The 16,636-nt window shown below is 43.1% G+C and overlaps 1 protein-coding gene across 4 annotated transcripts in view; it reads left to right on the forward strand.

The window, feature by feature from the left end:
• The first annotated feature begins 11,654 nt into the window (after positions 1–11,654).
• Positions 11,655–16,636, forward strand: part of FYN (FYN proto-oncogene, Src family tyrosine kinase) — a 212,087-nt gene continuing 207,105 nt past the window's right edge. For 3 of the 4 annotated variants that reach the window (XM_005210788.4, XM_005210791.4, XM_010808438.4), the window contains exon 1: positions 11,655–11,745. The gene's annotated coding sequence lies outside the window, so the exon portion shown is untranslated. The remainder of the gene's footprint in view (positions 11,746–16,636) is intronic. The other variant, XM_005210789.5, reaches the window with a different exon arrangement.

The following is a 16,636-nucleotide window of genomic DNA, read 5'->3' on the forward strand; positions in this document are numbered from 1 at the left end:
AGCAAGAGAGTTCCAGAAAAACATCTATTTCTGCTTTATTGACTATGCCAAAGCCTTTGACTGTATGGATCACATAAACTGTGGAAAATTCTGAAAGAGATGGGAATACCAGACCACCTGACCTGCCTCTTGAGAAACCTATAGGCAGGTCAGGAAGCAAGAGTTAGAACTGGACATGGAACAACAGACTGGTTCCAAATAGGAAAAGGAGTATGTCAAGGCTGTATATTGTCACCCTGCTCACTTAACTTCTATGCAGAGTACATTATGAGAAACGCTGGGCTGGAAGAAGCACAAGCTGGAATCAAGATTGCCAGGAGAAATATCAATCACCTCAGATATGCAGATGACACCACCCATATGGCAGAAAGTGAAGAAGAACTAAAGGGCCTCTTGATGAAAGTGAAAGAGGAGAGTGAAAAAGTTGGCTTACACATTCAGAAAACTCAGATCATGGCATCTGGTCCCATCACTTTATGGCAAATAGATGGGGAAAGAGTGGAAACAGTGGCTGACTTTATTTTTTTGGCTCCAAAATCACTGAAGATGGTGATCGCAGCCATGAAATTAAAAGATGCTTACTCCTTGGAAGGAAAGTTATGACCAACCTAGACTGCATATTAAAAAGCAGAGACATCACTTTGTCAGCAAAGGTCCGTCCAGTCAGGGCTATGGTTTTTCCAGTAGTCCTGTATGGATGTGAGAGTTGGACTATAAAGAAAGCTGAGCGCCAAAGAATTGATGCTTTTGAACTGTGGTGTTGGAGAAGACTCTTGAGAGTCCCTTGGACTGCAAGGAGATCCAACCAGTCCATTCTAAAGGAGACCAGTCCTGAGTGTTCATTGGAAGGACTGATGCTGAGGCTGAAACTCCAATACTTTGGCCACCTCATGCGAAGAGCTGACTCATTTGAAAAGACCCTGATGCTGGGAAAGACTGAGGGCAGGGGGAGAAGGGGATGGCAGAGTATGAGATGGCTGGATGGCATCACTGACTCAATGGACATGGGTTTGGGTGGACTCCGGGAGTTGGTGATGGACAGGGAGGCCTGGCGTGCTATGGTTCATGGAGTTGCAAAGAGTCGGATATGACTGAGCTACTGAACTGAACTGAACTGAATGAATAGGTACTTTACTCAATTTAATTTTGATTGATATCTTAATATTTTCCTGTTGATTGTTAAGAACTTCAAGCATTTTTAATATATTAAGCATATTCATGTTTTCTCTTTTCTCTTTTTCTGTTTTGTTTGTGGTGGTTTTGGTCTATAGGTATTTTTCACTTCAATGGACTCAAATTATTCATTTTTTTCCTCTAAGATTCCTTCTCAGTTGTCAAGCTTAGGCTAGACTTACTCATTTTGTTATAGACTTATCACAAAAAATGCACCTTCATTTTCTTCTATCTGATACTTTAATATTTTAACTTACATTTTAATCTTATATCCATGTGGAATTTGTTCTGCTATGTGATGCAAGATATAGCTTGTACCAATAATATTTATTTACTATTCCTTTCATTTATGGTTGATTTTTAAATGCCACATGTGATTACATACACAAATATTTGAGTGTGTTCCTGCAATCTTTAGGGCACTTGCTTTGTTTGTCTGTCTATCCCTGCACCACTACCAATCTAGTTTATTATCTCGTAAGGCCAATACCTTCTTGGTATTTAAAGGATTTTTAAGGGCCATATGGACTGCACTGAAGTTTTCAAAAATTTTCATCTATCCTCACTCATTTTTCCCCTTCCAGATACACTTAAAAGAAAAAAAGAATCCTCAGTAGAATTTTAATTGGAACTGTATTTGATTTATAGATGAATTTTAAGGAAATTAAAATCTTAACATTATTAAGTCTTTCCTCCTAGGAACATGGTCCATCTCTCCATTTTAACTTTTTTATTTATGATTCTCAGTGGAAATGTACAGTTTTTATATTTAGATTCCATTCCTTTTTAGGTTAACATGTGGTAGACACTGCCAGTGCTGTTCCCACCAAATACCTTTGGCATCCCCTATCTACTTTCCAAGAGCAGCTTCCTGGGCACCCCTGTGGCTCGAGAGAGGCCTTTTCTGGCCATAGGAGCCTAGTAGGACTGTTGGCAGGGCCAGCCAGAAATGTGGAGTTTATTTCCCTAGGAATAGCCTTTCACTAATGATGGTGGAGAGAGTTGGTGAGTAAACACCAGCTTCCTCTGCCTTCTGTTGTAACTCTGTCATGTGCTCACACTGTCTCCCCGAGGGTCTGCTAGGGGAACGCTCTATTTGCCCCCAGGAAAATCTAGCTTGATAATGTGCCCTCTACTGACATCCTTCCTGTCCCCATCTCCCATCCTCATTCCCAGACTGGGTCCCTGGGATCACTCTTCAATAAACGAGTCTATCATTCATCCTTTTCTAGAGGTCAGCTTTTAGGGGACACAAACCGAGAAATAATCCCGTATTATTTTTGGTTGCTATTGTAAAGGAGACATAAAATTATAATTTTTAATTAGCAATATAAGTTATTGATTTTTTGTCTATGGTTGAGATAGATCATCAATGCATATACCTCCATATTTAAACACAAGTTTTTGCCATGAAAAAAATAGTGTTAATTGCTTTACATATATGCTCTAATATGCTGCAAATTACTGTATATATTACACAGATGTGTATGTTATACATACATATACATAACACTGTATATATTACACTGTTTTCTATATATAAACAGTGAATAGAGTTGTACTCACAACCCCATGTATACAGTATTTTAGGGGCGATTTGGAGAATTTTCAAAGGTGATTTTGGCTATGCACAACTTTGACCTCACTCACTGTTATTAGAACCTAACCTCATGATCTTTGGCAACTGACTTTTTTATTGAATTCACTTAATAGTTTCAATAGTGTTTCAATTGATTCTCTTGATCTTTCCAGGCAGACAACATCAACAGGAAATAATAAGAAGTTTGTCTCCTTTTCATTATTTATACATATCGTTTCTCCCCTGTGTTTTATTGCATATGCTAGAATTTTTAGAACAGTGTCATGTATTGGTGGTGAGGACTTCCCTGGTGGTCCAGTGGTTAAGAATCAGCCTGCCAATCCAGGAGATACAGGTTCTACCCCTGGTCCGAGAAGATTCCATATGTTGTGGAGCAACTAAGCCCATGTACCACAACTTCTGAGTTTGTGCTATAGAGCCCTTGAGCCACAACTACTGAAGCCTGAGGGCTCTCAAGCCTGCGCTCCGTAACAAAAGAAGCCACTGCAGTGAGAAGCCTGCACAACTAGAAAGTGGTTCCCCTGCTCACAGCAACCAAAGAGAGCCTGGGGGCAGCAGTGAAGACCCAGTGCAGCCAAAAAGTAATTAATTTTTTAAAAGTATCAGTGGTGAAAGCAATATTCTTGTATAATTTCATATTTGAGTAGAAATTAAATTATTTCTCTTTCTGTTGGGAGAGTGTGTGAGAAAGTGTGCTTTGTGAATGCATACTGTGTATTCAAATGCAATACAATAAATGATCAATTAAATTGAATTCTAATAAATGATAAGTTGAATGCAGGAGGGGATAAATTTCAGTTTTACCCCACTATGAGGTAAAACAAATCATTTCAGTAAACCATTCCTGGTAAACTCGATTCTCTTGGTTTAAAATAAGTATAATTTATATACCCTCAATTATAATTTATATATTGGAGATCTTCTCTGGTTGCTTAATTTTCACTGGACTTTTGATTCCTTGGTTCATATGAAGAGCACTGCTCCTTTAGGCTGGATTGAAACCTCCAAAAATCAGGGCAGTTGACCTTGATTCATAAGATAGAAAAATTAATCTCTAGAATGTAAAAAGGATATGGGTTTCCATACCCACACTTGCCAAATTCACACACTCCACAATGCAGGGGGGGCATTTGTCACTTTTAAAATTTTGGCCTGGCATTGCACCTCCTCTCTTATTTGGGGAAGAGTCTTATCATCTAAACTGGTTGGGGAGCAAGGTCTCATTATGCATGGAAGTTAAAGAAGCTGGATGGCCCTTCCCCACCTCTGCCTCCAGTCCCATCCCCCACAGAGAGCTACTGTATGGCCAGCCTATTGGATGTTGCCACCCAGGAACGTGGATCTTCAGCAACTGAGAGAAGAATGAAGAGATAGCTTCAAATCCACCTCCAGGCTGAAGTCCCTGGCAGTGTGAAGGCCCTAACAGAGCTTTTTACCCATCCTCGGGCTTCCCAGGTGGTGCTAGTGGTAAAGAACCCATCTGTGAATGCAGGAGACATAAGATGCGAGTTCAGTCCCTGGGTGGGGAAGATCCCCTAGATGGGGAAATGGCAACCCACTCCAGTATTCTTGCCTGGAGAATCCCATGGACAGGAGCCTGGCAGGTTACTGTCCATGGGGTCACAAAGAGACAAGATTGAAGCTACATATCACAGCACAGCGCAACCCATCCTTTGATGTGTCCCTGGGTGGTGATTTTTGATTCCTGCCTGTTTTCTGAGCCTGGTCATCAAATCTTGCAATTGATTTTGTGAGCACCCAATATCATTTTAATCAATTCCTTTTCTGCTTAAATTAGACAGAATTAATTTCTAATGCTGCAACCAAGAACCTGATAGAACAATTTTCTCTTCCTTCTGTTCATTTTTCCCCTTGACGACCTGATAGAATATTTGAATTCTCAAAAGTGGCAAGACACTTGTTGTAAAATTCTTGTCTCATGCAGGTATAGATCACTGAAGTAATTAGAAAGTTGAGACATTATCTTTGGGGGGTGGGGTAAGGATGACAACAGGCCATGACCAGAAAAAACAGCTGAATCATCAAGGGCACATTCTAGAAGCTCTACCAGTTGACACACACACACACAGAACCTGCAGGCTGCATAGTGTAGCTCTTGAGTGTCTTCCCAGGGATGGCATGTCAGGCTCAGCTCACTCAGAGAAGATCAAGTCTAACCAAGCTATGCCATGGATGACTGAAGGCTTCTGATCCAATTATCTGCACCAGGGTGGGGCTTCCTTGTGGCTCAACCATACAGGAGGAGCTTCAAACACCATCACTGCATACAGGAAAGTCAGGAAATAGATAAGAGTAAATAGTCAAGAAAGGGCCAGAGTGAGAGGTACAGCTAGTCAGGATGTAAAAGAAAGTGACAGGCCGCCTTATGACAAGAGAGCCTTCCTAGTTAGACCTCTACAAGGGTTCTGGTAGGAGATTTGCTGGAAGATAACTATGTGAAATTAGAAGTCTTTCTATCTAGATACTCAAGGCCACTCAGGTCCATTGCCATACACTTAGACCACACCAGATGATAATCCACGCCTCCTTTGGAGAGTCAGGCAAAAAATTAAAGAAGACCATCTTCAATCACCACCACCCTTCCCACCCTCCCTATGGTCTGGTTGGGATATGGCCTCTCTTCCTCTGTAGAATCAGCCCTTTCCAACAGGACCAGCTCCTGCAGTAATGACCCTGACCCACTGAGAGCACCCAACGTGGGTCCGTGGACCTGGGTTCTAAAACTTCATTCATAATAATGCCTGTTTATTCAGCCTGGTTGCCACCTTTTTAAGACGCTAGGGGGCTGGAGAGACACAAACTAAGTAGCCACACCCCCACAGGAGGAGCCACTGTCCACTTTGGACAAAACTTGACAAGACCAAGCTAGTATAAAAGTAGTGCCAGAATCCCAGCTTCAGAAGCTGGGCATGGCCTCTTTCGGAGGCAGGTTTAACACTACCTGTCCCCACCTCCTCCTGAGCTCAGGCTGGGTGTTATATAGAGGGTCCTTCCTGTCACACGTGAGATTTTTCCCAGGACCATCACCTTACGACTCATGGCATGCTGTGGCCCCAAAACAGCGTAAATTTATTGGCTATGGTTGGACATCATAGATTTTAAACTATGTAGTTCTTTCCATTAGAACTTGATGGCAGGAGATGTCAGAAGAAGGGTTTCACAGTAAACCAGGTGTTCAGAGGTTAGCCTTGGGACATTTCCCAGGGGTCTCCTGCTTTCAAAGTTAAGCTTTTGGAGAATCATTCTTACAAGTCCCAAGAGGTCCATCAGAAGCTAGGAGGGTACTTGTGGGTGGATGAGAGCAGGAGACCTCCAACCCTCCTAGCCCTGGCAGGAGGCCTCTCTTAGATATCACCTCTGTGGCAAGAATTCTCCAAATGCGAGGGAAAAGAGCAGAGAAGAGGAGAAAGAGAAAAGGGAAAATTATAGTAGCAAAGAAAGAAAAAAAAATTTAAGTTTTATTTTACTGTTTCTTTGGTTATGCAAAAAGTTCAGAAAATCAGAAAAGATCAAAAATAAAGATAAACTGTAATTTGATAACTTGGAGAAAAATCACTGTTAACATTTTAATGTATGTACTTACATACTTTTCTATGAAAATGTAGAGACAAATTTTAAAATAGAGATAGAGATAAATTTTAAAATAATGGAGATAAATTTTAAAATAGAGATAAATTTTTAAATAATGGAATAAATATACATACCTACATGTACACATACCCATACGAATTCGCTGTCCACTTTTTTCTCTTAACACTTTATTGTGAAAATCTTTTCACATAAATAAATGGCATTATTATCATTTTCATGGGTACACAGTGTTCTATTATAGTGTAGTTTATACACCAAATCCCTTATTAACAGACATCTCGATTTTTCATCATTATAGACAATGTTCCAATTACTCACAACATAAGTGTATCTTTGCAAACTTGTTCCATTCTTTCCCAGAAGGAGAATTGCTATATCAAAGGTATGTACTTCTTTAAATAAAAAAAATTTTTATTGGAGGATAATTGCTTTATAATATTGTGCTGGCTTCTGCCATACATCAAGGTGAATCAGCCTCAGGTACACATATATCCCCTCCCTCTTGAACCCCCCTCCCATCTCCCACCCCATCCCATCCCTGTAGGTTGTCACAGAGCACTGGGTGGAGCTCCCTGTGTCACACAGCAAGTTCCCACCGGCTATCTATTGTACATAGGGTAATGTATATGTTTCCATGCTGCTCTCTCAATTTGTTCCACCCTCTCCCTCCCCAAAGGGCTTTTCATAAATGTTACTAAGTTGTCCTCTAGAAGTGGTATAATACCCATTAACATTTTCTCTGGCAGTGTGGGTATCCACTTCCCTACATCCTTTATGTCTTTGGCCAACTAGGTAGTTGAAAACACTGTATCTTTGCATAGCTTTGATTACAAGCAGTGTTATATCTCTTTTCATGTTTACTGAAACCTGATAGTGCTGATACCCTGAAAGTTGGTAAAGAATCTGCCTGCAATGCAGGAAACCCTGGTTCAATTTCTGGGTCAGGATGATCTGCTGGGGAAGGGATAGGCTACCCACTCCAGTATTCTTGGGCTTCCCTTGTGGCTCAGCTGGTAAACAATCCACCTGCAATTCAGGAGACCTGGGTTCGATCCCTGGGGTGGGAAGATCCCCTGGAGAAGGGAAAGGCTATCCACCCCAGTATTCTTGCCTAGAGAATTCCATGGGCTGTATAGTCCATGGGGTTGCAAAGAGTTGGACACAACTGAGACACTTTCACTTTCACCTTGTGGATGCACTTACTTTTCATGTGTTTTCAATCGAAGTATTTGTTTTTGCTTCCTGTGGATGTGTCAGCATTCTATATTAAGGATTCTTACCCTTGCTGTATATGTTGCTGTTGAGTTAACATTTAAGAGATTAAAACTGAAATGTAATTATCAAGCAAGACAACATTTCAACTAAATAAAATTTAAAAGAAGGAAAATGTTCCTTTAAAAACAAGAGAATAAGAAATTCAGTTGAGACAAAACAAAGCCCAGATAGGAAGAGGAAAATTGAGAGAAATAGAAAAATAACCAGTACCCGTCAAATCAAAGAGAATTTTTAGAACAATGTCTACATTCTAGTTTGTATATATTAAGCTGCCAGTAAGAAAACAGAATCGGGGCTTAGAGGACAATATGGCTTATCTCAGGAAGGCTAGGGGCAGTGCCATGGATCTTTAATCAAGGTCTGTGTAGAGACCAGCACAGTAGATCAAAATGCGGAATAGCATCCAAATCTTTCACAGTACTCGATATATTTGTTCAGACCATTAGCTAATCCTCCTAGGAGGCCAAATCCATTTAAATCCACATTTCAGAAGGGCAACAGATAGAAAGGTAGGTAAGGAAAGAATTACAAAAACAGGATGAAGTCTTGATGGGAGCAGGTTAATCTGTCATCTTAATTGCATTGTCTCTTCATTTTGTTCCCTAATTAGATCAAGGAGCTATTAGAGTTACAGACGCTAAGAAAGTGACTCCTCTTGAAGAAACCATAAACAATGAGATGCCTCACCCCACCTACTCCAGATTTCACGTAAGATAAATTGAACCTCACATGGAATTCCAAGGAGGGCTCTATCTCAAGAGTGGTTTTTCTGAGAGTACATGACATTATCCTTAAAAAGGAGGAAGGTACCCTTTCATGTCCATTTAGTCTTCAAACAAGTAGTGTGCATCAAATCAGTTTTACTATCTCCATTTTACATAATAACACTAAGGTCCAGGAAAGGTAAGTGATTTGTCGCATCAAGGTGCTGTCAACAGTGTGCAGTGTGGAGCTGGAATCAGAAACAATCTAGACTAGTGCTGTCCAGAAGAAATAAAATGTGAGCCACATATGCCATTTTAAATTCTCTAGTAGACACATTAAAAAGTTAAAAGAAATAAGTGAAATTAACTTTAATAATATATTTTATTTAGCACAATATATTCAGACTATTATCATCTTCACATGTAAATAATATAAAAATCATTTAGATGTTTTATATTTTTTATGCTAAATCTTTAAAATCCAATGTGTCTTTTACTTTTACAGGACATTTAAATTTGCACTAGTCACATATCAAAAATTCAAGTACATTTCAAGTGTGTAAGGGCCAGGTGTGGCTTTTGGTTACCACATTGGACAGCCTGGTTCTAGATCAGTGGTTTTCAAGGCCTGGTACCCAGACTAGGAGCGTCAGCATCACCTGGGAACTGTTACAAGTGCAAATTCTTGGGCTCCGTTCCAAGTCTACTGAATCAGACCCTCTGGGGGTGGAGATCACAAATCAGTGTTTTAACAAATCCCTTCTGGTAATTTTGATGCATGCTAAGGTTTAGAATCATTTGTTGCTGTTGTTCAGTTGCTAAGTTGTGTCTGACTCTGCGACCCCATGGACTGCAGCACGCCAGGCTGCCGTCTTCCACTATCTCCCAGAGTTTGTTCAAATTCATGTCCATAGAGTTGGTGATGCTATCTAACCATCTCATTCTCTGCCACTCCTTCTCCTTTTGCCTTCAATCTTTCCCAGCATCAGAGTCTTTTCTAATAAGTCAACTCTTTGTATCAGGTGGCCAAAATATTGGAGCTTCAGCTTCAGCATCATTGCTCTAGACAATTGCCTCTCCATTCCAATCCATATAAACCTAGGACAGCCATGGCAGGCTAGTACTGAGAAAGAGGAGCCTCTTCTCTTGAGATAAACAATTCTTGGCTAGATGAAGTTGGTGTTTTCTTGTATAGAAATCTTCTAGTCCTAGTTGTGTTCCATTTCTTGGGATTATGAAATGAATTATCAACATATAATTTAAATATGAGTTCATTTAGTATTTTATTTAAGGAAGAAAGAAACCCAGTAATCACACTATACAATCACTTCAAATTTAGTTTTTAATTTCTCTTGTCCTCAGTTTCCTCATTTGTAAAATGAGGATTGTTTAACAAATGTTAGCAACTTTAAAAAGTATTGTGTACCTACTGTATAGCATAGGGAACTCTGCTCAGTACTCTGTAATGACCTATATGGGAAAAGAATCTAAAACAGTGGATATATGTACACGTATAACTGATTCACTTTGCTGTACAGCAGAAACTAACACATTGTAAATCAACTATACTCCAATAAAAATTAATTAAAAACAAACAAACAACCTCCTCCCCACCCAATATTGCACAGATTTCTCACGGGGAAGTTTCCATATAAATATATCTTAGTTTAATTTTTTTTAAGTACTATGTATTAAAAAGAAAAAAGGCAGAAAAAGTGACTGGTGTTTGAAAACTACAGTCAAAAACTTAGTGGAAAGGAAAGGTAATATTATAGATTTTGAACACAGAAGCAGATGCCAATTCACTTATATTTCTCAGAATGCTATATTTTGCTGAGGGGGCAGGGTAGGATTCTTGCCAAAATCATTAAGAAGAATGGATCTGAGCATGCCTTAGAGCAGAACTTTCAGTAAACAGGAATTACCTATAAAGAAAATCAGGAAGCTGAAGTGTTTGCTTTTTTTTAATGAAGTTACATCCTGCCATAGAAATGCTGGATAGGAAATAAAGACTGATGCACTCCCAGTTGTATATTAAACCAGCTATTATTTCATCAAGGAAAATCTGAGCAAAAGGAAAAAAACCACGATAAAGCTGAATTCATGAGAAACCAAAGACAACCAATGGCTACAATTAAACATGCTTTTGGAAAAAACTATACAAATACCCACTCTGTGATTGCAGATTCGTTAGTAGTCGCTTGCCCTCTCCACCCCTACTCGTATTTCCCTAATACTTCCTGCAGACTTTGCTTGTATATATATACATATATCAGAAGACTATAAATTCATCCTAATTTATTCCGTTTTATCCCCTTCCTTTTCTTCCTCTCCCTCCTTATAATTTACTAATAATATTAACTGTGCGTTTCCAGGTTTCTCTTTTTTCCGGGTTTCTGTGATGGGATTCTCCCTTGCTCCGCACTCTTCGGTTTGATCAGAGAAAACAATTTAATCATCCTAACAGTTTTCCAATGTATCCTCCCACCTTCAAACTAAAAGACAACAGAAAGGAAAGACAGCCCTTTCTCAAGGCAGGTTCCCATGGTTTTGAGGGAATGGCAGATGCCTTTCTGCAGTAGCGGCTGCAACCTTCTCCAAAGCTGAAACTGCAGCTCACACTCTCCTCTTATTTCCTTACCCTAACCCACTACCTCAAGTCCACGTAAACCTTAAAAAACACACACTCACAACTCCTCCAATCTAGCATCCTCTCTCACACCCTTACACCACACGCACGCCAGGATGCCCAATGCCACGGGAACTCTCTGCCCACTCGGTGGCCCCACCCATCGCCGCCCCGCCCCCGCTCCAATCACCAATGGTCGCCACCCGCTGCTCCCGAGGGGCTCGTTGATTGGACAGTGGAGCCTGCCACTCTAGCGGGGCCTCCCGCCCTCCCTCACTCCCCGCTGGGGCTGGAGGGGCTGGAGCATCAGCGCGAGTAGCTCGGAGCAGCCGCGGCAGCGGCGGCGCGTCGTTGCAGTTGCGCCATCTGTCAGGAGCGGAGCCGGCGGGGAGGGGGCTGCCGCGGGAGAGGAGGAGGGGTCGCCGCGAGCCGAAGGCCGCCGAGACCCGCCCGCCCACCGGCCGTGGGAGTAGAGGAGAGGCTGCCCTCGGAGCCGCGCGTCCATCACCGCCCCGGCGCGCGGCGCTTCACCCCGCGCACCGAGGGCTCCCCAGGCGCACACAAAGCCGCCGCCCGCGCCTGGGAGGGATCCGGTCGCCGGGCCGGGGACACCCGGCGCCGCCCCCTGGGCACTCTCAGAAGGCCCACCGACTCCCGGGCCCGCCGAGCAACCACCGGAGCCGCTTCGGCCGCGCCGGAGGAGGCGGGGAGTGGACCATGTGAATGGGCTCCGGAGCCTGAGCGCAGCGCAGGTAAGCGGCCGGGGATGCGCCGCGGGGCCGCGGGGATGCTGCGGAGATGCGGGCCGCGGGCGCCCAGCGCAGCGCCGCCCCCGCCGCGGGGCCCGGCGCTGCAGTCTCTGGGCCATCGCCGCCTCTGGGGCTCCCCGCGGGGCTGCCGGGGAGTTGGCCTCGCTTGGAGTCTTCCTGTGGTCGCTCCGGAGGACACTTCTGCGGGCTGCAGCCCCGAGGTAGCGCAGGGTTGGGGGGTCCATTTCCTCAGGGTGTGAATAGGAATTGGCTTGGGGGATGGCTAGGCTGGCCCAGACTCCGCCTCCGCCCTCTTTTCGGGGCCCCCCGCGGGGACCCGGGCTGTGTGTGTTGTTTTAATGTCAGGGATGATGTAATCACTTAATAACTGATGCCCCGTGCTGCTTCCCTCCCCACCCCACTCCACCCCTGCCCCACTCCTCCACCTCTCGGCCTCCTCCTCCTGTGGCCGTCGCCTTTCCCATCGCATCCTCCAGCTTATTTCTGGCACCTCCCTTGCACTTCCCCCATCCTCCCCTCCACTCTTCCTGTGCCACCACCCACCCTTCCCCAGTCCCCTGTGCTGGAGCCTTAGCTCCTCTTCCTCTGACCCCTCCACCCCTCCAGCTCCCTCAGGCTCCTTTCTCCTTCCTTCTCAGCTCGCTGGATTTCCTCTCTACTTCCCTAGATCGATGACTGTTTTTGTTTGGTCGCCTCCCCTCTCTTATCTCTGCGGCCACAGGCGGAGGGGACTGAGCCAGAAAGAGGCCACCAAGCTTGGGCCCCGGCGGAGATTTGCTGGGACTGAGTGAGAAGAGGGATAATAAAATCACCCTTCTTGCCCCTCCTCCCACCAATAAATCACACAGACTCGCTGGGTGTGTGTGTGTGTGTATGTGTGTGTGTGACACAAAGAGCCCTTTCAGTGCACAGAGAGGAGACGCACAAAGTGCCCAAGGATGGGCGCGATGCTTCTTGTTTCTCTTCCCTGGGACTTCCCTTTTGCTCAGATAAAGCAGTTGATCTTCTCTCTGAGAGTCTTTCCTGCCACATTTACCAAAAAATAAAAGGCCCCAGATGCAGGGTGGCAGGTGCTGGCGTTTTGCTGTATTCATGGACCGGTAGTGTTGACTGGCGGCTGCAGTACTTCTTAGATTGAAGGGGGAATTGATTTCAGCTGTCTGAAGAGTTGCTTTACTCTCAGGGTAGCACCCTCCCTTGCCCAGTTTTAACTCCCTTTCATGGTAGGGGGTAGGATACATGGGTGTGGGAGAGGGAGAATTTTGTTTCCAAAAGAGAGTTATATTGATGTTTGCTAGGAGTGAGGCAGCCTAACTTGCTTCTCTCAAGTCTAAGGAAGACTGAAGTCATTTGAAATGAAGTCTTGTCCACCCAGTGATGGTTGTTTCACCCTTGTATTTAAATAAGCTCCTGGGGACATTGCTAACACAGCAGTAAGTCGGGATTTGGAAGACCACTGGGGACTGTGTCTCTCTTCCCTGCTTCAGGGTAGCCTTCAGACGCCCACTTCCTTCCTCTCACCGCCAAGCCACTGCCGTACTTTCCACCCTTTGTGCTCTTTCTTCCAAGTCCCTGCCCCTCTGTCCCTCGGGTCCTGTGCTTTCAGACGAAGGGACTCACAGATTTTTGGAGGAAGTGGTTTTGTTAACTGTCTCAGGTGTTGGAGGCACTTAGCTATGAGCGAAAGATGTGGAGAGTCTTTTGCCTGATCTCTTAAACCATCTGCTTGATGTTCCTCTTGAAAAGGAAATGTAAATGTAAGTCTGGGGGCTTAATGTTCCATTCTGTAAGCCAGTGACTGTTACGTGCTTAATCAATAATGTCAAAACTTAGGTCGAACCCATTGATTCCTAAGAGCATGGCTCTTTGACTATTATAATAGAACTGTCTCAAGTTCTTCAAGAATTTTATTAGAGAAGAATTGTTATGGTTCATTAAACATTTACTCCTGCACTTTCTAAGGACATTCATCTTGGAACATTTTATATTAAAAAAAAAAAGCAAAAGGGTTAATGAGGGTAGTGTTAAAAACAAAACAAAACAAAGCGTTGTTTGTTTGGCCAAACCCAGGAAAGAAAGTGCACAATAAGCTCACACTCTGTTGACTGAGTTCAAGAGAGTGATGAGGTTGAATGTGAACAAATGCATATTCTGCTTTCTGTACTTTTATTCTCTGCTTTCTCCTGGGTCTGAAATCTCCTAACCCCATCTGATTTGCTTGGGTTCTGTTAAACCTAGGGCCCAGCTCAAAAGTCTTCTACTCTGGGATGCTTTCTCCTCCTTTCCCCTTCAAGCAAATCACCATGCCTCCAATTTTGTTTTCCTACTTCAGCAGCTGACATTATGGTTGGCATGTGTCTATTTCCATCATTAGTTGATCAACACACTGAAAGAAGGAACCTGGTCTTGTTTCAACAAATGTGTTAGGTCTTTGGTATGTGCTAAGCACCTGGCTTAATTAGGCTAATATTAGCAGCTATAACAAATAGGCCTGCAAAAATATAATGACTCAAAAGTAATAGATGTTTATTATTCCTCATGTAATAGTTCAAAATGGGTATTTCTGATCAGTGGGTGACTTTCCTCCATGCAGTGATTCTGGGCTCCAAATTCCACCATGCCTTGGCACTCCATTGTAATCTGCTTTCAGCTGGCAGAAGTACAAAAGAGAGAGTAGAGGGGATGCACCCACTTTTTAATTGCCCTGTCCTGGAAATGACACCCATCACTTATGCTTACATACTTTACTTGAGGGCTAGTTAAATGGCCACATTAAACTGCAAGGGATCCTGGGAAATAGTTATCATATGACCAGAAACAAAGTCAAGAAGATATGTGTTTGGGGCCAGCAACTTTGCTATATGTCACAACTCAGGTGGTGCAAGTGGGAAAGAATCTGCCTGCCATTGCAGAAGACATAAGAGATTGAACCTGGGTTCAAGCCCTGGGTTGGGAAGATCCCCTGGAGAAGGAAATGGCAACCCACTCCAGTATTCTTGCCAGGAAAATTCCTCGAACAGAGGAGCCTGGTGGGCTATAGTCCATGGGTTGCAAAAAGTCAGAGCACACACACACACTTTTGCTATGCGGTGCTGCTCAACAAGGCAAAGTCCTTCAAGGACTCTGTAGGTTAATGAGAATTAAATGGAAACCTAGAGCCTTTACCCATTATTGCCTTCATTCTTTTGCTATATGCCAGATTTTTGATTTTACAAGTTCAGACCTTTACATTTTAAACGTGTTTCCAAAAACCTTGGTTTTTTTGTCGATTCTAGTAGCCACTTCCCACCCAGTTATTCCTTGTAATACAGTGATCTGATGGCTACGGTACTGACTTTGATGTGGCTCTCCAGTACCACCTTTGTTGGCCTAATGGTTATCTGCTGATTTTAGACTTCCCGAATGGCCAGGAGAGTCTTTAGAAATCACAGTCCTACCTTCTCTAATTGGAAGAGGAAATGAAAGAGACTCTAGAGGAGAAAGTTTTTTCCCCAGGCCATGTTCATGGGAAGGGAGCCTCACCTGCCCAGCTCTTCAGTCCTGACAGGGTCCCCTCCAACCCGCAGATGTCTTTAGTGGGTGGGTGACTGTGAGCCCTGCATCTTCCATGGGATTAAGTGAGCTCCCAGAGCCAGGTGAATCACTAGTATTTTGGATAGCCCCCGTTCTCCACAGGCCTCCCCAGGAGCAATTCTGTCTGTACTAGTCATCAGACTTAGTAATGCACATACTTTTGCTATGTTGTGGTTTAGTCACTAAATCGTGTCCAACTCTTTGGTACCCCACGGACTAGCCCGCCAGGCTCCTCTCTCCATGGAATTTCCCAAGCAAGAATACTGGAGTGGGTTGCCATTTCCTTCTCCAGTTTTTTTTTTTTTTTTGCCCCTGTGTGTATGCTATAAACAGTTCATTATATTCATCAGTTCTGTAGACATTAGCCCAATATCTTATTGTGTGCAAGGCACTGGAAGATAGGATTATGAAAATGAATACTTCTGCTGTCCTTGCTGTTTAGGAGCTTAGTCTGCTAGAGGAGATAAAAATAATACATAATAGCTAGTTTTATTGAGCATTTACTATATGCCAAACACTGTTTAAGCTCTAATCTTAATAATGGTATGAACAGCTGAAACTAATATAGTATCGTAAATCAACTATTGCTGTTGTTGTTTAGTCGCTAAGTTGTGTCCAACTGTCTTGCAACCCCCTGGACCGTAGCCTGCCAGGCTCCTCTGTCCATGAGATTTTCCAGGCAAGAATACTGGAGCAGTTTTCTATTTCCTACTCCAGGGGATCTTCCCAAACCAGGGAGTGAACCTGTGTCTCCTGCATTGGCAGGCAGATTCTTTATCACTGAGCCACCTGGAAGCCTAACTATACTTCAGCGTTGTTTTTATGTGAGGTAGTTTTGCTTACAATCTCCATTTTACATATGGAAAGTGAAACAAAGGACGTTAAATAACTGACTCAAGATCATACACGGCTGGTAAGCAGTAGAGTCAGGATTCAGGTCCAGTTAGTTTGGTCTCAAAGCCTTTGCTCTTAGCCACAAGGCAGTATGCAAGATCACGAGGCAGTATGCAAGATAATACATATGGACACAATGATGATATTGATTAAAATGTGTTACATGCCATAACGGAGGGTGGCATAAATACTTTAGAATTGGATTCTTTTGGTTGTTGGGAAACATAACTTTATGTTTAAATAAAAAATAAAATGTCAATTCCTATTGCCATTCTTTCCATTTTAGACCCTTGTGCTAACCTATGAAATTAAAAAAAAAAATCTAAAAATGGGAAAGCAAAGCATGTTGATTCTGGAACTACTTTTACTCAGTGTAACTCTATATTTTAGGAGGGATCCTCTGTGG

Source organism: Bos taurus, chromosome 9, assembly GCF_002263795.3.
Source record: "Bos taurus isolate L1 Dominette 01449 registration number 42190680 breed Hereford chromosome 9, ARS-UCD2.0, whole genome shotgun sequence".
Classification (NCBI taxonomy): Eukaryota; Metazoa; Chordata; class Mammalia; order Artiodactyla; family Bovidae; genus Bos; species Bos taurus.